This window comes from Phascolarctos cinereus, unplaced genomic scaffold (assembly GCF_003287225.1).
Source record: "Phascolarctos cinereus isolate Bilbo 61053 unplaced genomic scaffold, phaCin_HiC Scaffold_5;HRSCAF=322, whole genome shotgun sequence".
NCBI lineage: Eukaryota > Metazoa > Chordata > Mammalia > Diprotodontia > Phascolarctidae > Phascolarctos > Phascolarctos cinereus.
Genome location: NW_027555958.1, coordinates 330,734,974 through 330,758,435, shown reverse-complemented (window position 1 = coordinate 330,758,435; position 23,462 = coordinate 330,734,974). Strand labels below are relative to the sequence as shown.

At 39.0% G+C, this 23,462-nt stretch overlaps 1 long non-coding RNA gene across 1 annotated transcript in view; it reads right to left on the bottom strand.

Annotated features, from left to right (window-relative positions):
• LOC110217843 (uncharacterized) overlaps positions 1–23,462 on the bottom strand; it is a 112,365-nt gene that overhangs the window by 32,516 nt on the left and 56,387 nt on the right. The window contains exon 2 of the long non-coding RNA XR_013487284.1: positions 13,610–13,714. This is a non-coding gene — a long non-coding RNA (uncharacterized LOC110217843). The remainder of the gene's footprint in view (positions 1–13,609; positions 13,715–23,462) is intronic.

Sequence of the window (23,462 nt, the reverse complement as noted above, 5' to 3'; positions counted from 1 at the left end):
ATGACTAAGATGAATGGCAGCTGTAGACAAGCAAGAGGCCAACTCAGGTTCATTTCTTGGCAAGATACTGCTATATCAATAAAAGTCATTCAAGGGCTTTTTTAAGGCAACATTATAAATTAGCCTCCAGCATCTGTTGCATAAGAGGCAGTTAGGTGGTACAATGGATAGAGTGCGGCACCTAGAGTCATGAAGACTCCTCTTCCTGAGTTCAAAGCTGGCCTTGGACACTTGCTACATATTTGACCCTAAGCAAGTCACTTAACCCTGTTTGCCTCAATTTTCTCACCTATAAAATGATCTGGAGAAGGAAATGGCAAACCTTTCCAGTATCTTTGCCAAGAAAACTCCAAACAGGGTCATGAAGAGTCAGATACTACTGAACAAAAAACAATAAACCTGTTGTATAATAGGAAAGGACTAAGATGCAAAGGAAAAAAACACAGAGTGAGACATGTGAATAGAAGACTCTAGATACAGCTAAATAACTCTGGCCATCCATTTATGCAGATTTCTATAATTCCATGCCAGAGGATACAGTTTTCAGGAGAGGAAAGTTGAGATTTTGGCAGGAGGAAGTAGAGGCAAGAAAGGCAGAGACAGTGAAGTTTCAGGAACTGGTTTTGTCCTTTATGAAGTCACTGAAGATCATATGGTTCAGAGCTGTGAATGATCTTAGAAATCACCTAGTCAAACAAGCAGACAACAAGTATTTATGAAACCTTGACTACGTACCAAGTACTGTGCAAAGCTCTGGGGAGACAAAAGAAAAAACAAAATGGTCCCTGACCTCCAGGAAGATATAGTCTAAAGCAATGAAGGATATTCATTAATGAAATATGAGATATAGGCAGAGTAGATGCAAGGTAATCTGAGAGGGCCCTAGCAGCTTGGGGGACCCAGAAAAGCCTGCTCCAGGAGATAGGATTTGAACTGAGTCTTGGTGGAAACTAGGAAAAACAGGCAGAAGTGAGAGGGCAGCACATTCTAGAAGTAAGCCATAATCAGTGCAAAAGCACGGAGGTTGGAAATATAGAGCGCTGTTTGAGGAAACGCAAGGAGGCCACTGGGGTGAATCTTAGAGTACACAGAGGGAAATGTAAAATGTCGGGAAGGTAGGAGGGGTCAGATTATGAAGTTAAGTGAGATCAAATCAGCGGGCATTTATTAACACTTACCATGTGCCAGGCGCTTTGCTAAGCACTGAGGTTACAAAGAAAGGCAAAAATAGAAGAGCCTTGAATGCCAAACAGGGGACTCCAGAGGCGACCCTGGAAGTGATGGGAAGCCACTGGAAATTATTGAGCAGGGGATGATATAGTCAGATCTATGTATTAGAAAAATAACCGCGGCAGCTGAGTGGAGAATGGATTGGAGTAGGGAGAGACCTGAAGCAGGGAGATTAGTTAGAAGTCTATTATAATAGTGCGGATGAGACATGAAGGCCCGGATGTGTGAGAGACGTAAAGGTAGAAATGAAAAGATTTGGCAACAGATTGGATTTCTGGAATGAAAGTGAGTGAAGAATCCAAGATGACACTGAGGTTGGGAACTTAAGAAACTGGGAGACTACCTCAGAAAAGACAGGATGTAATTCAGGCCCAGAGAAGCTGTGATTTATCTCAAGGTAAAGAGAGGAAAGAGGACAGGGAGAGGAAAAGAAGTAGATGGAACCACAGTGACAGCAAGGTGGCCAGTGGTAGAAACATCTGTGGTCCCCTTCTACTTCAGCTGGATGTAGGAGTCTGCTGGAGCCAATTTGAATCAGCCCTGGAGAACCGATCCTTAAACTTCCAACTCAGGGACTGATGTATTGTTTTGTTGATTGTCTAGACCTAAGAAAGTGTTTATATGCAAATTAAATGTATAAGTCCTTAGTACTTTTTTTTTTCCTGGAGAAATGATTGTTACACATTTACTAGCACACCCTTAGCTAATGCAACTAGAACCCATTTCTAATTTTGCCCTTAAAAAATATTTTATGGGGCAGCTAGGTGGCACAGTGGAGAGCACCAGCCCTGGAGTCAGGAGGACCTGAGTTCAAATTTGGTCTCAGACGAGATACTTGACACTTACTAGCTGTGTGACCCTGGGAAGGTCACTTAACCCTAATAGTCTCGCAAAAAAAAAATTAAATTAAAAAATTTAAAACATTTTAAAGTCTCCATTTGATGTATCCAATTTTATTTCTCAAAAAAAAAACCACCTGTGATTGAGCCTGCCCTTATGTTTCTTAGTGTTACTTTATTTAGGGCATGAGGAGAGGACAGATTTGGGAATCACACAGGAGAGAGTGAGAGGTTAGGGTATCAACTCCTTCCCCAGTAAAGAGATTTTGCTTTCTAACTGATGGCATAAGCATGAACCATTTCAGGACAACACTTCCAAGGCAGAATTACTACAAACTCAGGCCACTAAAAAAATCTGCTTTATAGTCACAAGGTTGCATCAGTCAAAGAACCATAGATCATAGCAAGCTGCCTTTCATATACACTTTATAGATCTCTGTGTAAAAATGCCTCTAATATATGTACCTTCTTGTGGTATCATATGGCTTTGAAGTCAGATGACTTGGATTTAAGTCCTAGATTTACTATTCCACTAGATATGTGGTTTGACAAACTAGGGGGTTAGCATGTTTCAGTAATTTACTCTGTAGTACCTCACATCTCTCAGGGACCCTAAGACAGACAAGGAAAAAATTGGAGGGACATGTCACATTGGTCACATTCTAGAATGTACACTATAGTATACAGATGTGGCAGGGGGTGGGAGAAGTATCTATCCACAAGGAAAATGAAGGCTCCCTACTTGAGCCCCTCAGCATGGCTATGAGTTTCATCCTAGAATCATGTCTACTCATAACTAAGTGATTTCAACAAAGAAAGTTAACTAAGTAACTTTTCAGTGGAACTTGGATTTTGTCATGACAAAAAAAAAAAAGAAGAAGAAGAAGAAAAGAAAGAATGTGACTGAATATTGTCAAATGGGGATTTTGGGTTTTTTGGCAGTTGGGGTTAAGTGATTTGCCCAGGGTCACAGAGCTAGTAAGTGTCAAGAGTTTGGTCTGAGGCCAAATTTGAACTCAGGTCCTCCTGACTTCAGGGCTGGGGCTCCATTCACTGTGCCCCCTAGCTCCCCTGAAACAACCATTCTTAAGTAGGAAGAGATGCAGTCTTTCTGAAAGTTGCTTTACAAAAGTTTGTCAAATTCTATTGTTTTAAAATTTAATTTCTATATACATTATATTAAAATACAGTTCATAGAGTCATAAATAGAAGAGACCTTCGAGGTCATATAGTCTAACTCCCTCATTTAATAGAGGAAGACACTGAGGCCTAGTTAAGTGGCAGTGTCCAGATTCAAACTCATGTCCTTTGATTCTAAATCCAGTGTTTTTCCCATTACATCATGTTGCACCCTTAAAATTATTGGTGTTAGATGGCAATGAGCAGGATGCATGCAGCACATCATAGTTGAGAGAACATTGAACTAGGAGTCAGGAGCCTGAGCTCTAACATTAACTCTGCCACTGATTAGTTATATGACCTTGATCAAGTCTTTCAATGTCCTTGAGCCTCTGTTTCCCTATCCGTAAAATGAGGAAGTTGGAATAACTAGACTTTTAAGATTTCTTCATTCTACAATTAGTAGAGTTAAGTTAAATCATTCTAAAATTCCAAATCATCTTACACCTCTAAGCTTGTTTGATCATCTGGAAAATGAAAGTGAGACTTACAATACCCACCTCACAGAATTATTGTGAGAAAAGGCCTTTGTAATTTGTAAATTGTATGTAAATGTAGCCTGTTTGGTATAGATAGAAGGTATTTCTAGAACAGAGATATCTACTTGGTATAGGAGAAAGGTATCTCTAGAATGGAGATATCTGTTTGGTATAAGTGGAAGGAATATCTAGAACAAAGATATCTGCTTGGTATAGGTGGAAGGTATCTCTAGAACAGAGATATCTGCTTGATATAGCTGGAAGCTATAACTAGAACAGAGAGATGAATGAGGTGAACATTCCAGTGGAGCCAGAGTATTCAGCGGCAACTAGATGTCTCAGTGGATAGAGAGCTGGGCCTGGAGTCAGAAAGTCCTGAATTAAAATCTGGCCTCTGACACTTATGAGTTGTATTTACCTAGGCAAGTCACTTAACCTATCTGCCTCAGTTTCCTCAGCTGCAAAATGAGGATAATAATAGCACCTATCTTCCAGGGTTATTGTGAGGACTAAATGAGATAATATTATTAAGCACTTAGCACAGTCCCTGGTATATAGTAGGCACTTGATAAATGCTTGTGTCCTTCCTTCTTTCTTTTAGATCTCTTATACAGGTGAGAGAGACAACTCTGGGGTCAGATACCAAAGCAAGGAAGGGAAAGGGGGTAGAATATTGACTTCTAAAGTCTTGGCCTCTTAGGTTGAAGATGAAATGATCTGAGTCGACTGACCTCATGGCCAATAGAAGGGAACATGAGATCCTGATCAGGCCAGACCATCATATACCATACTGAAAGAAGTCAAGAAACCTGAGACGCTGATACCAAAAGACTATGAAAGGCAACTCTGGACAGCCAATTCCATCGCCATAGAACTAGAACTGGGTTAATATAAAGCCCAAACTGAGAAGAAGTTTTAGGGAGGAGGGAATTAAGGAGAGGAGACAAATATATCATAGTTGATCAAACTATTAGAATGTGTGCAAACTGTTCATCTTTACTGTTACTTCATTCCCTTTCCTCCAATGCACGTACTCAATTTATTCAACAAATATTCAATAAATACTTACAACTTATAAGGTGAGAGACACTGTGGGATAATTGATAGAAAGATCATAGAATCATTGAGTTAGAGCTCCAAGGGTCCATGGAGGCCATCTAATCCAACCCCCTCATTTTCTAGATGAGGAACTGAGGCCCAAAGACACTAAGTGACTTACTTGAGGTCACACAGGGACAAAATAGAAGAGCAGGAATTCAGACCCAAGTTCTCTGATTCCAAAATCTCTGACAAGAGAGTCAAGAAAGCCTGGATCCCAGTTCTGTGTGATCATGAGCAAGTAAATCACTTACCTCCTTAGCCCTGCAGGCAATTCTCTAAGACTATAAATTATTAGCAAGTTGCTGATCTGAGTAAGTCTAGTGAATTTTTCCCCAGGAGTTCACTACATAGATGCAATAACAGGTCTGGACCAAGAAAAGTCCAAAGTACTAAGTTAGGGACTATAATGATTGTAGTAATTCCCCCATATATACTTAAGAAGCAGGTATGCTCTTATGGAATGACTGAGGAAGAGGTAAAACGAAAGAAACCCTGTGGCCTTCCCACCACATAGGGCCTGACTGTGATTGTGCATTTCAGCAATCAAGCCAACTCTCACATTTTTCTGTTACTGGTTCATTTCCTTACTAATTTTCATCCTAGGTCCTAAGGAAATTAAGGGGAATGTTTCTGCCGTTGCCTGAAAAATTAACAGAAATGTACACTTTCTCAAATAACTGAGATTGTGTCCTGATTTATGAATAAATTAGTAAAACTTTTTTTCACATAAACTTTTACTCTTCTCTCTCAAACCCCACCTCCTATGTGCTTAAACAGCATCATTATTACTGACTATACAATTTATTAACAATATAACCAAAATACAAAGACATATTCAGATATATCAATAACTTATCAGATGTGAGAAAGAATACAACCAGAGTAAGTAGCTACTTGATAACTGTATTTCAATATAATTGGTTTCCCTTTATAAACCTATGTATTTTACTTTATGCATTTAAAAATATTATTCTGAGAAGGGGCCTATAGTATTCACCACACTGCCGAAGGGTTCCATAATACAACAAAGGTCAAAAACACTTGCTTTAAAGGAACTTTGAGGTGAATCCATGTCTAAAATACTCATTTTGTAATCAAAGTCTCTCAAGAATTCTCTTCAGGGTATCTTCTCCGCAGAATGAAACAAATTCATTTCTTTCAAAATGTCTCTTCAGATTGTTTCTCCTTGACAATTGACTCTCAGGAAAGTTCTTGTAGTCCTTTCTTTCTGTTCATCTCACAGTCTCTCTCTAGCCATGACCATGAACCGTTTCCATATGAGAGTTAAAACTCTCTCTTCCCAAGATTCTATTCCTCAATGATCCAGTAATAGTGTCAATGGTATTAAAGCTAGTGTTGTTACAGGAGGTGAGCAAAACAAGGTATGGTGGGTTACTTCAACCTGGTGGTAAGGGAATAAAATGACGGAGTTACATGGGACAAGTAGACTGTTGCACCAAAACCCCATTTTGCCTCTTCACCCAAATGGTCATCATTAGGAGAAACATATTAATTTAAAGGAAAGAACTCTAGATTTGGAGTCAGAGTACCTAAATTTGACTCCCAACTTTATCATTTACTACCTATGTGACCTTGGGTAAGTCATTCAATTATTCTGGGCCTTGGTTTCCTCATCTGTAAAATAGAGGTTGAACTATATGACCTCTAAGTTCCCTTTTAATTCTAAATCTAAGTTCTAAGGATCTTTGTTGCATTTGAAGTCAGCTGGAAAAAGAGGAGCTGTTGTGTGCCAGGTCAGTAATTCTTTGGCCGGCAGGTGGGTGTTATTGTTCTTTAGTAACACATGTTGCACCATCTGGCATGAGGAACCTGGGATTTTCCCCAATGTTACTATTCCTTTTTGACGAGCTATATGCCTGTATACTTGCATGGCTAGGCTGCGTCACTTATAGTAGATTATTTTTTAATGACTTTTAAAACTTCTTTTCCCCTTTAAATTCCATGAAGACCAGAATACCTGAAACTTATAAGGAAGAAGTGAGAATCCAAAAAATCCAGCATGTGTTTTTTCTATGCTTAAGAAACTCCAATATGCAACTCTACTTCTTAATTTAGTTAAATTGTTTTCACATTACAAAATGAGTATTTTAGACAAGGATTCACCTCAAAGTTCCTTTAAAGCAAGTGTTTTTGACCTTTGCTGTATTATGGAACCCTTCGGCAGTGTGGTGAATACTATAGGCCCCTTCTCAGAATAATATTTTTAAATGCATAAAGTAAAATACATAGGTTTATAAAGGGAAACCAATTATATTGAAATACAGTTATCAAAATATTTAAAAAACAAATTCACAGGCTCTAGGCTAAGATCTTTTGCTTCAAATGATCAACCCCCTTACTAAACTGAAGATATTCAAGTTAAAAATATCTGATTTGGAGAGTCATTATGATATGGTGGATAGAGAATTGGCCTCAGAGTCAGAGTGATTCAAGTCTCAATTGTGACATAAACCAGCTATGTTGCCATAGGCAGGTCACTTAACCTCATAGTACAACCAGCCAACTCTAAAGTTCTACCAGGAGTGGGGAACCTGAGGCCTCAAGGCCACATGTGACCTTCAAAGTCCTTGGGTACGGTCTTTTGACTAAGTCTAGTTTTACAGAACAAATTCTTTTACTAAAGGGATTTGTTCCGTAAAGTTTGGATTCAGTCAAAGGGCTGCACTTGAGGACCTAAAGGGTTGCATGTGGCCTCCAGGCCGCAGGTTCCCCATCCTTGTTAAAATGTCATTGGTAGAGAAAATTCCTCACCTGCAGCTCCCAAGCAGATGAAATGACAAATCCGGTTTAAAAAAAAAAAGGAAAACAAATATCTGATTTACGTGCAAATTTCAGTAACACATGAAGGATAATATAAATTAAGACATATTTGTATGTCCTTTATATTTTCATGTTTTTAAGTAAGGATCTCTGATCTCTCTTACTTCCAACCTTCACCAATGGAGAAAGACTTCTTTGGACTCTTTCTCTCATTACCTCATACCACCAACAAGTATAAGACTTCAGGGAAAAGGCCCCTATTAGGAAAGTATAAGTTATGGGTCAGGGATAATGTAGTAATCCCCCTTCTCTCCTCCCCATGTGGTACCTAGAGCAATGCCACAGACAGAAAGACAGGTGCTTAGAAAGTCAATTTTGATAAGATCAGTGCTAGGTCAATCACAGGAAGGAGCATTGTGAACTTTACCCTCTCTCATTCCCAAGTCCTTCTTTCTCATTTCCTTGTGTTAGAGTCCTCTCTATTATAACCTCTCCTTTGCCTCTTTCTTTTGCTACAAAGCTTCCAAAGCTAATCCCCAAACCATGTCAAATTAAGTGGCAGCTCTGAAAGAGAATGAGGCTAGGCCACTTCTCTCCTGGGATGGAGAATAACAAAAGAACGGTTCTCTCTGATGAGAAAAAAGCAGGAGTAGAAAGGATCAAAGAATTTAAAGGAAGCAAAATTTCATTCATGTACTCTGACCTATTGCTTAATTCAGCAAAGTGAACAACAAAAAGCAACTACAGGATTTTCTCTTCACCCAAGTCCCTATAATAGTTGGATTGAATCAATTTCTTAAAACATATGCAAAAAATTTATCTATACAAAAGAGTCTGTAGAGATTCCACTATCGGGCTTATATTTCAAGGAGATCATTGATAAGAAAAAGTCCTCATATACATCAAAATATTTATAAATTCTTTTTGTGGTAGCAAAGAATTGGAAGCAAAAAAATTGTGGAGGCAAAGAATTGGGAAGCACCAGTAGGAAACTTCATCATTTGGGCAATGGCTAAACAAATCATGGTTCATGAATGCAATGGAATACTTCTCTATCATAAGAAATAGTGAATGTGATAAATACAGAGAAGCATAGAAAGATTTACATGAACTGATACAGAGTGAAGTAGAGGCCAAGAAAGCATTATTAACAATTACTACAACAATGTAAATAAGTACAACCATAAAATCCAAAGTGAATATTGCAAAATCACAAAGAACAAGCATGATTCCAACAAAAGAAATATGAGAAGACACCCTACATCACTCTTTTATAGAGGCTGGAGGTCCATGGATATGCTACATTGCATATATTTTCAGACTTTTAACATTTATTGATTGACTTTAAAAATTTTGGTTTTGTAAATAAAAACAACAAAAATCAATAAAATTTTATTTAGGAAATGAAGAATGAAAAAAGGGGAAGGAAGGAAGGAAAGAAGGGAGAAAGAGAGAGAAAAGACAGAGACAAAGAAGCAAAAGGTAAAGGAAGGAAGGAGAAAATAAAGAAGGGAAGGAATGAGAGAGAGAAGGAGAGAAGGGAGAGAGGGAGGGAGGAAGGAAGGAAAGAAAGAAAGAAGGGAGAGAGAAAGAAAAGAGAAAGAAAAACAAAGAAACAAAAGCTAAAGGAAGGAGGAAAGAAAGAAGAAAGGAGGGAAGGAGGAAGGGAAGGAGGAAGAAAGAGGAAAAAGAGAGAAGGAAATGAGGGAGAAAGAGGAAAGAAAGAAAGAAAGAATGAAAAAGAAAGAGAGAGGAGAGAGAGAGGGAGGAAGGAAGGATGGGAGGAAGGAAGGAAGGAAGGAAGGAAGGAAGGAAGGAAGGAAGGAAGGAAGGAAGGAAAGAAAGAAGGAAGACAGGAAGGAAGGAAAGAAGGAAAAAAAATAAAATGATCCAGGCTTCATGGTACCACGGAAACAGAGCACTGGTTCTGGAGTCAAAGACAGGATTTGAAGTTAGAGAACCTGAATTCAAATCCTGTCCCTGATGTTTACCACTGGTGGGCAATTCATTCGATCTCCCTGTGCCTCAGTCTCCTCATCTGTAAAATTAGGGAATTAGACTAACAGGTCTCTGGGATCCCTTCTAACTCTAAATCTATAACTGCATGATTTGTCAGACCCTGTGATCTGTAACTTTCTTTGACTATGATATTCCTTCATGCTATGAAAAATAATTGCTGCCTTTGTGTTTATAAAGCGTTTCAGAACGAATTTTAAAAGCTTCATACTGGTGGCTACAATCTCCATAGTTTTTTGGTAAGGCATAGGCTTGACTGCTACTAGGTTACATTTGCTTCTGAACTGGCCCCATCAGTCCTATCATTTCTAGTCAAAGACAATTGTTCATTTAGCACCAGTAGGAAACTTCTTAAGAAAATCATCAAACTGTCTTCACCATCTTTGAGTGGCTGACCATGTCACCCCCCCTACTCAATAAACTCCAGTGGCTCTCTATTACTTCCAGGATCAAAAATAAAACTCTCTGTTTGGTATTTTAATGTTTTTTTCAACTTGGCCCCTTCTTACCTTTCTAGTCTTCTTATACTTTACTCCTCTCCACATACTCTACCATTAAGTGAAACTGACCTATTTATTGTTTCTCACACATGACACTCTATCTCCCAAGTCCATGCCTTTTCTTCTCTTTTTGGGGAGTGGGGCTACAGGGGCTGGGTTTCTTTTTTAAATTAATTTTTGTTTTACTTTTTAATCTTCAAAATTCTACCTTCTCTCTCTCCTCCTTCCCCAATTGAGAAAGGAAAACATAACCCCTATTACAAACATGTATAATCAAACAAAACAAATTTTTGCATTGGCTATGTGATATATATATGTATGTACGTATATGTATATATACATATACATACACACATATAGATGTTTCGATCTATACTCTGAGTTAATTACCTCTCTATCAGGAGGTGGACGGCATGTTTCATCATGAATCCTCTGGAATTATGGCTGGTCATTGTGTTAATCAGAGTTCCTGAGTATTTCAAAGTTGTTTGTCTTTACAATATTGCTATTGTATAAATTGTTCTGGTTTTCCTCCCTTCACTTTTTATCAGTCCATCCAACTTTTCCCAAGTTTCTCTGGAAAAATTTGTTTTCATAAATCTTACAGTAAAACAATATTCTAATACAATAGTACTCCACCACATTCATATACCATGACTTGTTCAGCCAGCTCCCAATTGATGGGCAACCTCTCAGTTTCCAATTCTTTGCTATAGATATAGCAAAAAAAAAAGAGCTGTAGGTATTTTCTATAACCTTAGATAGTTTGTTTTGCTCAGGACAAATCTTCTCCTTAATTTACCTTCAATCTTATTCCCTATTCTCCCTCCTTTCCTTTCCCTCCTATTTCCCTGTTGAATGAAATATACTACTATATCCAACTGTCTGTATATATTTTTCACTCCTTTAACCAGTTCAAATAGAGCGAACTTCAAATGTCAGTGGTTTCCCCAATACCTTTTTCCTTGTTTGTATAGACTTGTACTTGTATACCCCAATTATGTGAGATAATTTTCCTTAGTCTTCCTCTTCCTTCTGCCCTGCTCATTGTATTCCTCTTTTCGTTCTTCTTTTAAGATCATCAAGACATAACAAAACCACTCTCAGGCCTTCTGTCTAATTAGGATTCCTCTATGACCCTTGATAACTACAGGGTTCAAAAGGAACACATGTATCATCTCCCTATATTAGAATGTAAACAGTTCATCCTTTTTCAGTCTTTCTTTTTTATGTTTCTCTTGACTACTGTGTTTGCATTTTAAAGTTTCTATGCAGCTCTAACCTTTTCACCAGAAATATTTGGAAGTCCTTCCATTTTATTAAATATCCATTTCTTTTTCTATACAATTACTTTTAGTTCTTCTGGGTAAGCCTATTTTTTTTTTTGCCTTCTGGAACATCATATTCCCAGCTCTCCATTTTATACTGGTGGCTGTTAAATGAGGTGAGATCATGACTATGACTCTTCAGTATTAATCTAGGGGACCAGTGTTGGTGCATTCTACCTATCTCCTGACAGAGAAGGGATGGCCTCAAGATGAAACATGAGATACATACTTTTTAATATGACCAATATGAGAATTTGCTTTGCTTGACTATGCGTATTTGTTACAAGGGTTACAAGGGTTTTGTTTTTCTTTTTTTTTTTCAAATACAGAAGTTGGAGTAAAAGAAAATAAATTTGTGTTAATTGGGGAAAAATTAATATAATTTTAAAAATAAAAAGGAGATGCTAAACTCATATAAAACTGTGCTTAGCTCTCCTAACAAAAAAAGGAAGTAGAGTAGAAAGAATTATTGAATCTTTAGACTAGAAGACACCTCTTTTAATGGTTACCTAGTCCATACTCTGACAACAGGCAGGAATTCTTGTTTTTTACATACATATACATATAACATGGTTCATATTTCTATAGTGTTTTGGGCTTTGCAAAGTGTTTCCCCTTCCTTTTGAGGTAGTTTCAGTAAACATGATTCACAATTTAACAAATTTTAATTTCAATTGTAATATACAATTTACAGTTGAACAAAGTAAAATTCAGAAGCCCAAAGTCCCACAGACACTAAGTCAGAGCTGCAAGGGGCACTGGAATCAGTTTATTCGACTTCCTGATTTTACAGATGAAGAAACGGAGGCCCAAAGAAATTAAGTAATTTGCCCACAGTCACATAGCTAGTAAGTAGCAGAATCTGCATTTGAACCCTGGTTCTCTGAATCCAAATCAGTGCTCTTGACACTATACCACACTGTTCCTTATTTATTCTAACCAGAAGGTCCACTATCCTATTCCTAAGGGTAGCCTGGAAACGAAATTAGGAATCTTTGGGAGAGGAGGTGGAGGACATAGAAAAAAACTGTTCAAACAGAAAAACGGCGTAAAGCTCTCTGACCTCAAACCCAGCAGGAAGGAGCTGAACATCACAGGAGAAATCTGGCAGTGTGCTGGAGCCAATGAGACCTTTTTGGGAAGCCACATTGGAACAGCAGGCCTGTGAGCTCTCTGAGAGAATGTTTCTTTTTTTTCTTTTGAAAATACTTTTAAATGTCCAAATGTTCTACTTTCCTGGGAAATGAACGGCTGCTGCCTTTCTGATGAGCTATAAATATGCCCAGGCACTCTAAATAAATAATGTAGGCCCGTGAATGTGAGGGAGCAACTGCCAACAATTGGGTTGAGGAAGGAAGAGGGCACAGACTGCTTGGCTACTTGAATAAGATACTAGGAAAGAAGAAGGCAGATCCTGATGTGCTCCCAAAGAGCTGAGGCTTAGTAACAATTCGTGATCACATTCTCGTGGCATGCTTTTGTCCCTGTAGGAGCCCCCAAATGAAACGAGAAACGTGGAGGTCTTGAACTGGTTGGATGTCTGCCTGAATGAAAGCTACCAAGTTCAGAAGCCAAAAGCTACATGTGGTCTGTGTGGTGGAAAAGTCCTTGAAGAAAATTTCATCATTACAACTGTCAGTAACGTGCTATGCCTAAGCACAGGAAGGAATAAGGAAGAAAGTCAGGGAGCAGTCAGCAATGTCCTCATAAACTGGTACCATCATAGCAGCTGGTGGGCAAAACTGGCCTACTTTTTGTTCCCCAAACTTGGAATTCTGTCTTCCACCTCCACGCCTGTGCATAGGTTGTCCTCAACTCCTGAAATGCACTCCCTCTACCTCTTAGAATCCTTAACTTCTTTCAAGGTTCAACACAGGTGCTATCTCCTATAGGACATCCTACCTGAGCTCCAGAGTTATTAGTCCTTTCCCTATCTTGTAATTTCCTTGAAGGTAGAAATGCTTTGGTTTTCTCCTGTCTTTCCAGGGTTGAGCCCAGTGCCTTACATATAGTACACACTTTAAAAAATGTTTGTTGCATCGAACTGAATTGAAGCAAATAGAATTGACTTGAATAAGAAGGCATTATGTTATATAGTAGGACCACAGGCTCTAGAATTAGAGTGCTTGGCTTAAAATTCTGGTTCTGCTACTTACCACTTGTGCAAACTTGGGCAACCTTCCTGGACCTTGGTTTCCTTATTTATGAAGTGAGGGGGTTGGACTAGAGAGTACTTCTTAGGTCTCCTTCCAGCTTTTGCTCTATAATCATATGAAATGAGAGGAGCCAATGAAATAATCTATGGCATAGCATTTTGAAAACTGTAAAGTACAGAATTAAAAAGAGAACCATGGCTGAATCATACATGGGAATTTTCCATATTCTTTTTTTTTTTAGGCAATTGGGGTTAAGTGACTTGCCTGTTGTCACACAGCTAGTAAGTGTCAAGTGTTTCGTCTGAGTCCAGATTTGAACTCAGGTCCTCCCAATTGCAGAGCTAGTGCTCTATCCACTGCACCACCTAGCTGCTCCTCCACATTCTTTTAATTACACCAACCCCCTTGCCCAAACTTCTCCTTAAAACATGGCTCATCTTTTCAATATCAGTGGAATTTTCTGACTTTGAGTCATGGAACACAACTGTCTCCAAAGAGCTAAAAATGAGTATCAGAGGACAATGGAGTGAGACATGGTGGGTGTGAACAGGTTGAAACATATAACAAATAAGGAACTATGAAAAAGAACTGAGTTAAAGCTATCATCAAACAAATTGGGATTGGAAGAAGGAGTTCCACATGGAGACAGTAAAAGATAACCATTAAAAGGAAGGAGGCAAGTATTTATTAAGCACTTACTATATACAACACCTTTTATAAATTCTATCTCATTTGATCTTCACAACAACCCTGGGAGGCAGGTGCTTTTATTGTCCTATTTTATATTTAAGGAAACTGAGGCAGATAGAAGTCAAATGACTTGCCCAGGGTCACACAGCTAGCAAATGTCTTGAGACCAGATTTTAATTATAATAATAATAGCTACATAATATAATAACTATATGATATAATAGTAGCTAACATATAAAGTGTTTACTATGTTCTGCGTGCTCTATAATTATTATTTCATTTGATCTTTACAACAACCCTGGGAGGTAGGTACTATTATTATCCTCATTTGCACTGGGTAAGATCTTATCCAGTTCTTGTTGGTGATAGACCTGAGGCACCCAAGACAATTGGTCTTTTTCTTTATATCTAATCAACAGAAGAGGAGAAAAAACATGTTTCCAAATGCAAAGAATAAAATTTTGCTGATGACCTTGCCTGATTTAATCTGGGTTTATTTTAAGAGTAATCTATAATCCCCAAATGTGACTTTTTTTTGTCCTATAGACATCTACTGAAATCAGGACAAGGACTTTTTCCTATGTATATTCCACATTTATATCCCTTTGCAGATTGGTAGCATCAGGTAGTCAGTCTGTCAATAAAAATTTATTAAGAGCCTACTATGTGCCAGGCACTATGCTAAGCACTGGGGATCCAAAGAAAGGAAAAAGACCGTCCCTGCTCTCAAGGAGCTCACAGGCTATGCTACCAAGTTTTCTTGACATACTTGAGGAGGAAGGCAGTGTATGTGTGTTCCCCACACAAGTAGAGAATCTGAGAAATTTGGTTGGAATGATCAGTTCCTGAACGGTAGATGACCTGACCAAAGCAGGTATAAGCAGCTCTGAGAGGTGGATCCTGTTTTTGGCTGAGCCTATCCCAGATGCCTTTGTGGAAAATCATTTTTAACCTCCAAGACTGGTCAATCAATGTCCTCCCACTTCTCCCACTGGCAATGCAGGCTCGTCAAACACAAGTGCAAAAATTCATTATCTAAAGTTTTCTGCATAGTTCAGTAACATCCAGCATATGAGATACATTTGACAATCATTACTCTCAGATTAGCCTTTGTACAGAGGATGAATTAGGGTTCTTGTTTGTTATTCCTCCCAGAATTCTGCCCCTGGATGCTAAACTACTCAGGAGAAGCACAGCCTTTGTTTTCCTGACTAGCTTAGTCTTTTATGAGAAGCCTAAGTCCAATATTATGAATTCTTTGTGAGGGAAAAACCATTGCCAGCTCAACCTATACAGCCTTGCATTCAATTCAACAAGTCCACATACATTTATTAAACATTTCTGTGTGCAGAGCACTGTGTTCTGAAAAAGAGAAAAATATTTCATAAGACTTTATCCCTGTACTTGTGCAGCTTATATGATATTGTATAAATGCATAAGAGGAATACAAACAACCTACTCCTTAAGAGAGTAAAAAAAGAAGATGCCGATTTGCAAGTCAATCAAGCCAAAGAGAAAACTCAGAGATGCTTAGCTTTTTTTTTTTTTGATGTGCACATGTAATTAAGCTGAGGAAAAGCATCATTCTATGCTATAAATTTACTAACTTACAGACCACTAAATGGTTCAATGAATAGAGTGCTGGACATGGAGTGAAGAAGACCTGAGTTCACATCTAGCCTCAGATACTTCCTAGCTATGTGACGTTGGGCAAAGCAATTAACTTTCTGTCTGCTTCAGTTTCCTCATCTGTCAAATGGGGATAATAATAGCACCTACTTCACTGGGTTATTGTGAAGATTAAATGAGATAATCCTTGTAAACCACTTTGCAAATCTTAAAGCATAATATAAATGCTAGTTATTATTATCTAAAAACAATTTTTTAGCTCCTCTGGAGAGTATTAGCCACTAGTTATCAAGTGTTCAATTTGCCCTCTTCCCTACCTCCCTCCACCTCTCCTAAGTGATTTGTTTGTCATGACTGAGGTCACTTTTATGATTTTTGCTGGGGGGGGATGGGGGGGACAGGGGGGTGTTGTGGATAAGTGATTTGTTTGGAATATGGAATCCCAATGATGAGCCCCCTTTACCTCTATTCTAGAACTTACTAGTCTTAGAAAGTTTTCTGAGGCCAGCAAAAGGTTATGCGACTCACCTAGGTTCACACCACCAGTATGTGTCAGAGAAGACACTTGAACCTGGTTTGGTTTTGTGCTGTGTTGTGTTGTGCTGTGTTGTGTTGTGTTATGTCGTTTTGTTTTCCTGGCTCCAAGGTTGATTCTCCATTCATTATATCAATCTGCCTCTCATTTATATGAATAACCTTTACAAAACACAAGTCACATCTAGTCTTTTCCAATTAATCAACAAATATTTACTAAGTCTCTGTTCTATCCCAAGCTCTGTGCTGGGTCCTGGGAATATTATTATTATTTAGAACCTTTGTAAGAGAGAGACCAGGCCCACAACTTCTCTGGTAATAATAATAATAGCTAACATTATATAGCATTTACTATGTGCCAGGTACCATGCTAAGCACTTTACAATTATTATCTCATTTGATCCTCATAACAACCTAGGGAGGTAGGGGCTATTATTATCCCCATTTTAGAGATGAGGAAACTGAGGCAAAGTGACTTATCCAGGGTCACACAGCTAGTAAGTGTCTGAGGCTGGATTTGAACTCAGGTTTTCCTGATTGCAGAATCAGTGCTCTAACTACTGCACCACCTAGCTGATATAGGGAGTTTAAAGTGAAGAAGCTCCTCGTACCAACTCAGGTCTGTGCCTTCTCTGCAACTTAGAGTCTTAGAGAGTCGCTTAGTTAAAACACTGAGAGATTAACATAGCTAGTGTACATCAGAGATGGGACTTGAACCCAGGTATTCTTGGCTCTGAGGCCAGCTCTCTGCCTGCTGTTAAACAGCCTGTGTATGTCTCTTCATTGTTGAAACTGTAAACTTCAAGAATGTTAAAACTTCAAAGTCTCTGGGATTCCTGTACTAGAGTGATTACTGGGGTATCCAGAAGACTTCCCAGTTTCCAATCCCACCACCCTCAGAAGAAGCTTGAAGTGTCTTAAATAGGCTTAAAGGCTTTCCTCTGGCATTGCAGATATTATTTAAAATGCAAATATCACTAAAATTGTTTTTACATGTAACTGGAGTAAAAGAAATAAATTTTTAAAAATTTAAATATCCAGAGAAGCATATTCATTTGCAAACTTAAAATTCACACTGAAGTGTAAATGATTAATGATAGAGGGTCATTTTTTCCAGTAATCTTTCTCAGGGTAGGCTGGAAAGCCTGGAAAACAGAGAGCGATTGACCATCAGGGAAGGACACTATCAGAAAAAACAAGATAGGAGCTCTGAGTCATCACTATTTTGAAATTTTGCCTAAGGCCTGCTCTAGGGTTTTTAGGTAGCTACCTACTCATTACCACACAGTTCACTACCTTACCAACAGAAGGCCTGCTTCTGTTTCCTTTCCTTTCCTTTCCTTTCCTTTCCTTTCCTTTCCTTTCCTTTCCTTTCCTTTCCTTTCCTTTCCTTTCCTTTCCTTTCCTTTCCTTTCCTTTCCTTTCCTTTCCTTTCCTTTCCTTTCCTTTCCTTTCCTTTCCTTTCCTTTCCTTTCCTTTCCTTTCCTTTCCTTTCCTTTCCTTTCCTTTCCTTTCCTTTCCTTTCCTTTCCTTTCCTTTCCTTTCCTTTCCTTTCCTTTCCTTTCCTTTCCTTTCCTTTCCTTTCCTTTCCTTTCCTTTCCTTTCCTTTCCTTTCCTTTCCTTCCTTTCTTTCTTTTCTGTTCTTTTTCTTTTCTTTTTTTTTTTGGAAGTCTGGCTTAGCTCTGGCACTGGTTTGGGGGAAGTCAGCTAGCTTCTGTGACTTATAGATTTAGGTAGCTGCATTTCTTGGCTTAAACTGATGCAGATTGTAGGAGTAGTGATGCCTGTCTATTTGGCTGGCTCTGTGGTCCCAGGGGAAAGGGTAGGGGAGGACACAATGATGTCAATCAAAACCGCAAATGTCTTGATGTAGGAAATGGCTGGCCAGGTGACAAAGAAAAAAATGAGGGATCTCTGCCAACCAGCAAAATCTTAAATAGTGTCTCTTTGTGATTCTAGAGTAGTGTTGACTTTCAACCCAGCACTCACTAAAAACCAAATACCATGCCTCATTGCTCACCAGATGTCACTTCCATTAGTCAGGATGCTGTTTTGGGCTTATCTCATGCTATAAGTCCACTCAATTTAGCCACTAAAGAACAAACAAACAAGCCAGTCACCCAGGTCTTTAAAACTAACAAACATTAAAAAACAAAAAAACCAATATCTTTAATATAGAGCAGGAAAAGTGAAAGTCTAATCCAAGGTTTGTAAACTGGTGCTGCAATGTATTAATCATGTATTCATTTATAGTTTAGGCACTTCATCATCCCCCTCCTACACACTTCACCCCTCCAGGTTTAGCCTCCTTCTTACTAGTTAATTTAAGAATAAGAATGCTGTAGAGTTCTGATGTTGTTGCTGTTGTTTTTAATCCATACAATTCTAATTTTAAGAATATTTGAAAAGTAGAAAGTTCTCCACAAAACAAGACCAACTAGTAATTTCAAGCTAAGATAGACTTTATGTACCATGCTTACAGAGGCTTCCGTAGTTTCTACATTGCTGGCTGTGTATGTATGCTTCTCACTGCCCCTTACCTATTACTCTCCCTCTCCAAGGTACCTAAATGGAGTTAGAGAGGTAGGGGGGGATTGGGAATACTTTATTTCTAAAGCATTTTAGCCCAAGGTTTAACTCAAAATCTCCCCACTGATTTCCCAACAAAGAAAAGACAACCTGTCAAATTCCAAGATACATAATTTTAATCAAAATTTCAAAATATTTACAAAAGCAGCCTACCAATTTCACTTTGAAGCTAATAGAGAGAAGGGGAAGGAGTGTGTAGCTAAGATGAGCTGTTCCTTTCATGGGCTTGTAAACTGAATGGTCTCCACTGTAGGTTATAATATATTCCTTTTAACAAAATAGGATAACAGAAAGGTGGATGTTGCACAGAATTGGTTGTTATAGCAGAGACTTGGATTATCATTATTATTGTAGAGACAGAAATTGAAGTGATGGGATACAAGCTCAAACCGAGACCTTTGCCCCTCACCCCAAAAAGCATTTGGGTCCCATTTGTCCATGGGATTCTCCCTAAATTCTCCTGCTTGATCAAGGCAGTCTCTGGCATTTGCCTCAGGCTATAATCATATCAATTGGCCTATGCCCAATCTCCCAATTCTGTTACCTCTGTTACTCAGCCCAACCTCCATTGTTTATTACCTCTTGATGGCCCCAGCTACTTCCCACCCATGATCCTATCTAGACCCCATTTTTGACCTCCCAGTCACCCCCATCAAGATCCTCTCTAGATCCCTCCCACAGTCTTTCTGTATGTAAGGTCCATCTTGTCTCCATTAAGGTGCTCAGATTCCTTAAGAACCTAGCTAAGGGCTCAGATTCTTATAATCTAGCCAATAGCTCACAAATGCTTGGTTCCTTAAAAGTCTGGCCAATATTACGGATCTTTAATAAACTTTGTCTGGCTGAAAGAAGACTTGGGTCAAATTCATTTGGGTAGTGTTGTGTGGTATGAGAGGTTGAGAGGTTGTGACCCCTCAAAGACTGAAGTACACGATAGGTTGTCTGGAATGAATTCACAGACTCAAGCATTCTTTAAGTCAAGGTGGGCAAAGTTTATTGTTACACTTTTCAGCAGGCAAGGATTCTTAAAGGATCCTGCAACCTTAGAGAGGTACAGTTAAAGTTTATATAGGATAAAATACAATAAAACATGTGCCAAATATGCTAACTAGGTGGTTCAGGGTGGGATTAGGGAGTGGTTAAGGAGTGGTCAGTTCTTAAAAGAACATGCACTTCTTGTACCTACTGAGCAGGCGTTTTACCCAGAGTTCACTGGGAAAAGCCCACAAGGGGGGCCACATGGAGGTGTGGTTTTAGGCCTGCTACATCACTAAGTCAACTAGAGTTCAGGGTAACTGAGAGTTGTCCAGTCTGCCACCAATCAATGTCCTGTTTGACAAGATAGATGTAGAGAGTATACATATGTCTTAAGTTTAGAATACAATTAATGAGGAGCCCAGGATGTAGATAATGAGGTAGGGCAGTAGTATGTCTTTATGACCCAGTGCAAAGCCAGTTCAAACTAATAATTCCTTCAGGTGCTGTTTGGAACTGCACCAGGGAGAGAGATAAGGGTCTTGCTGGGGCCCAGTCATATGTAATTGCTAAGCACAGTGTCCTTGGGCTGGGGAGAAACTGTTAGGGATAGCGTTTCTGAGGCTAGGGAGAAATTGGGGTCCAAGTACAAGCACCCAAACATAAGCACCCAAGCACCCCATCAGTAGGACCTCTGTATTGTGATTTTGGGGTCCCAGTACCCCTAAACCCCTAAACCTCAACAGAAGGGTAAAGACCAAATGAAACAGTACACTGGACTTGGAGTCAGGATGGCTTAGGTTCAAATCCTGCCTCAAAGGATTTGAAGTAAGTTATTTAAACCTGTCTGTGCTTCAGTTTCCTCATCTGCAAAATGGAAGCAGTTGTACTTGACAACCTTTTAGAGTTCCTTCCATCTTTATACCTGTAAGAAATTAATTCTAGTCCGAACCTGGAGTTCAACATATCTCTGTTGTTTGATGTAAGACTTAGTGTCCCAGGTTAGAAAAGGGGACTCCTTTTTCCCCATTTCAATGCTTATGAACTATTCCTCTTGATTTATGCATAGATAATTCTTTAATCAGAAAGAAACCTCACAAGACTTTTGACTATACTTTGGGCCAGAGGAAAAGAGACCAGAAAACACTAGTCCCTGAGTTGGTAAATAAGCACTTGCTATATGTCAAATACTGTGCTAAGTATTGAGAATACAAATATAAGCAGAAAGAACAACAGTCCCTTCCCTCAAGGAGCTTACATTCTAATGGGAAGAGAATAAGAAAAGAAAGCTGACAAGCCACGAAGGAGCATGCAGAGGCAATGTAGAGAAAGTCCCTTGGAGATGAGTCAGTAGTGTAGCCTGGAGAAGATGAAGACATCTTTGGCCTGGGACTCTTATTTAAATTGGAGGTTTGGGGAGGAACTAGCCAATCAAAAGGTGAGGCCCTGTGGGAAATGGGGAAAGCAAAGAGCCCTTCCAGTGTGAAAAGTAGTCCAAGGGGGTAGTGAGCTTCAGGGAGAAGAGGTTTTTATGACACTCACCTGACGGGTAGAAAGAAGGTACTTTAACTGTTTTGGGCAATTTAATTCACCAGATATTTACTGAGTACCTGCTATATCCCCAAACTCTACAAAGCCATATTCCAATGTCTCATTGAAGGTGGAGTTGACCTTGGGGTCTCAAAGGCTTTGCCAAGGGAATACAGGCATTAGCAAGTTCTTGTAGTTGTACAGTCATGTCCAACTCTGGGTGATCCCGGGGACCATAGCACATCAATACTGTCCATGGAGTTTTCTTGGCAAACGTACTGGAGTGGTTTGTCATTTCCTTCTCTAGTGCATTAAGACAACAGAAGGAAAGTCACTGGCCCAGGGTCACACAACTAACAAATATCTGAGGCTGGATTTGAACTCAGTCTTCCTGACTCTAGGTCCAAGCACTCTATCCACTGAGCCATGTAGCTACCTCCTACCATGGCAGGTTCTACCGTGCTAGAAAAGTCTGGTCCTGGCAACAGAATGTAAGCACCTTAAGGGCAAGGACTGTTTTTGCTTTTTCTTTGTATTTCTAGTAATTAGCACAGTGCCTGACACACAGTAAGTGCTAAATAAATGCTTATTGACTTAATTTGATTTCATTTCAAAGTGGAACACATGAATACACACTTTTAAAAGGTTACTTGGGTGTGCTAAGAATATCTGACTAAAGAGAGAGGCTGGGGGAAGAAGTGGAGCTTTTTCTTTCAAATCTTTATTGGATCAATAGAGCATCCAGAATTTTTGACAATATATCCTTTGAACTCTGATTTCATTTGTTGTACTTTATTATGTAAATGTGCTTTCCTTTGGGTCATGTGAAGTTGGGAAGATAAGAATCTTAATGGGAAATGGGAACATGGGCCAATTTTGGCTAATTTATGAAATAGTTTATGCTAGTGGTTTTTACATTTTACATTTTAAATACTAGTTCAGGTTTCTAAAAGAAGAGGAAAAGGGCATAAACTCCCCTGGCACTGCTACACATTAGAAAGGGAAAGATTTGCAGTCCCAGCTACACTCCAGTCCATTGGCAGTATCTGATCCTGAGACCTTTCCTCTGGCTGAATCTTTCCACGTGCTAGCGACAAATCTGACCACTTCCTTTTTCTTCCTTTGCTTCCAGCACTACACAAAATCACTACACAACAGCTGAGATCAGAAAATGGTGGAGATAATGACAGACGTATCCGAAATCTTCATAGGAAACTAAAAAGAAAACTTGAGGCTTTCTCCTATTTAATAATAACTCACAAGAGGGCAGAAACAAGGGCACATCTAGGAGACATAAGAACAAAAGATCAATAAAATATATTAAGATAATAATATTTACATAGCACCTTAGAATTTGAAAAGACCTTGCCTCACAACAGCCACATGAGATACGTAGTACAAATATTATTACAATTTCTCCATTTTACAGATAAGGAAATGGAAGCTTCTACAGGTTGAGATTTGCCCGTGATCATACACCTAGTGAGCCTTTGAGATGGGTTTCAATTCAGGTATCTATCACCAGGTTGAGCATTCTATTCAGTCTATCACTCTGTTTTCTAATTCCCTAACTCTTATGCCACCTCCCCATCTCAGTGAAATCTAAACTATGCACAAATGCTAACCATCCACCTCCAACACGTAGAACTCTGAAATTTTCCTCTCTAGTCATTCTCCTCTCCTCCTATCCCCCCAGTACTTTCTTCCTCCTAAAACCACTCTTCATCTTGTCATGACTCTATCTTTCCCAAGTCTCCTGGCCCATCATCTCTGCTACACCTCCATTTTCCTTCCTTCACACCGCAATATTTCAATAAGGTACTGTTTGTTGTTCTCAAATCCCTTGCCCCATTATCTTTCCACTGTTTCTACCCTGCTGATACTCAGCCCTAGGTAACCCCCAACA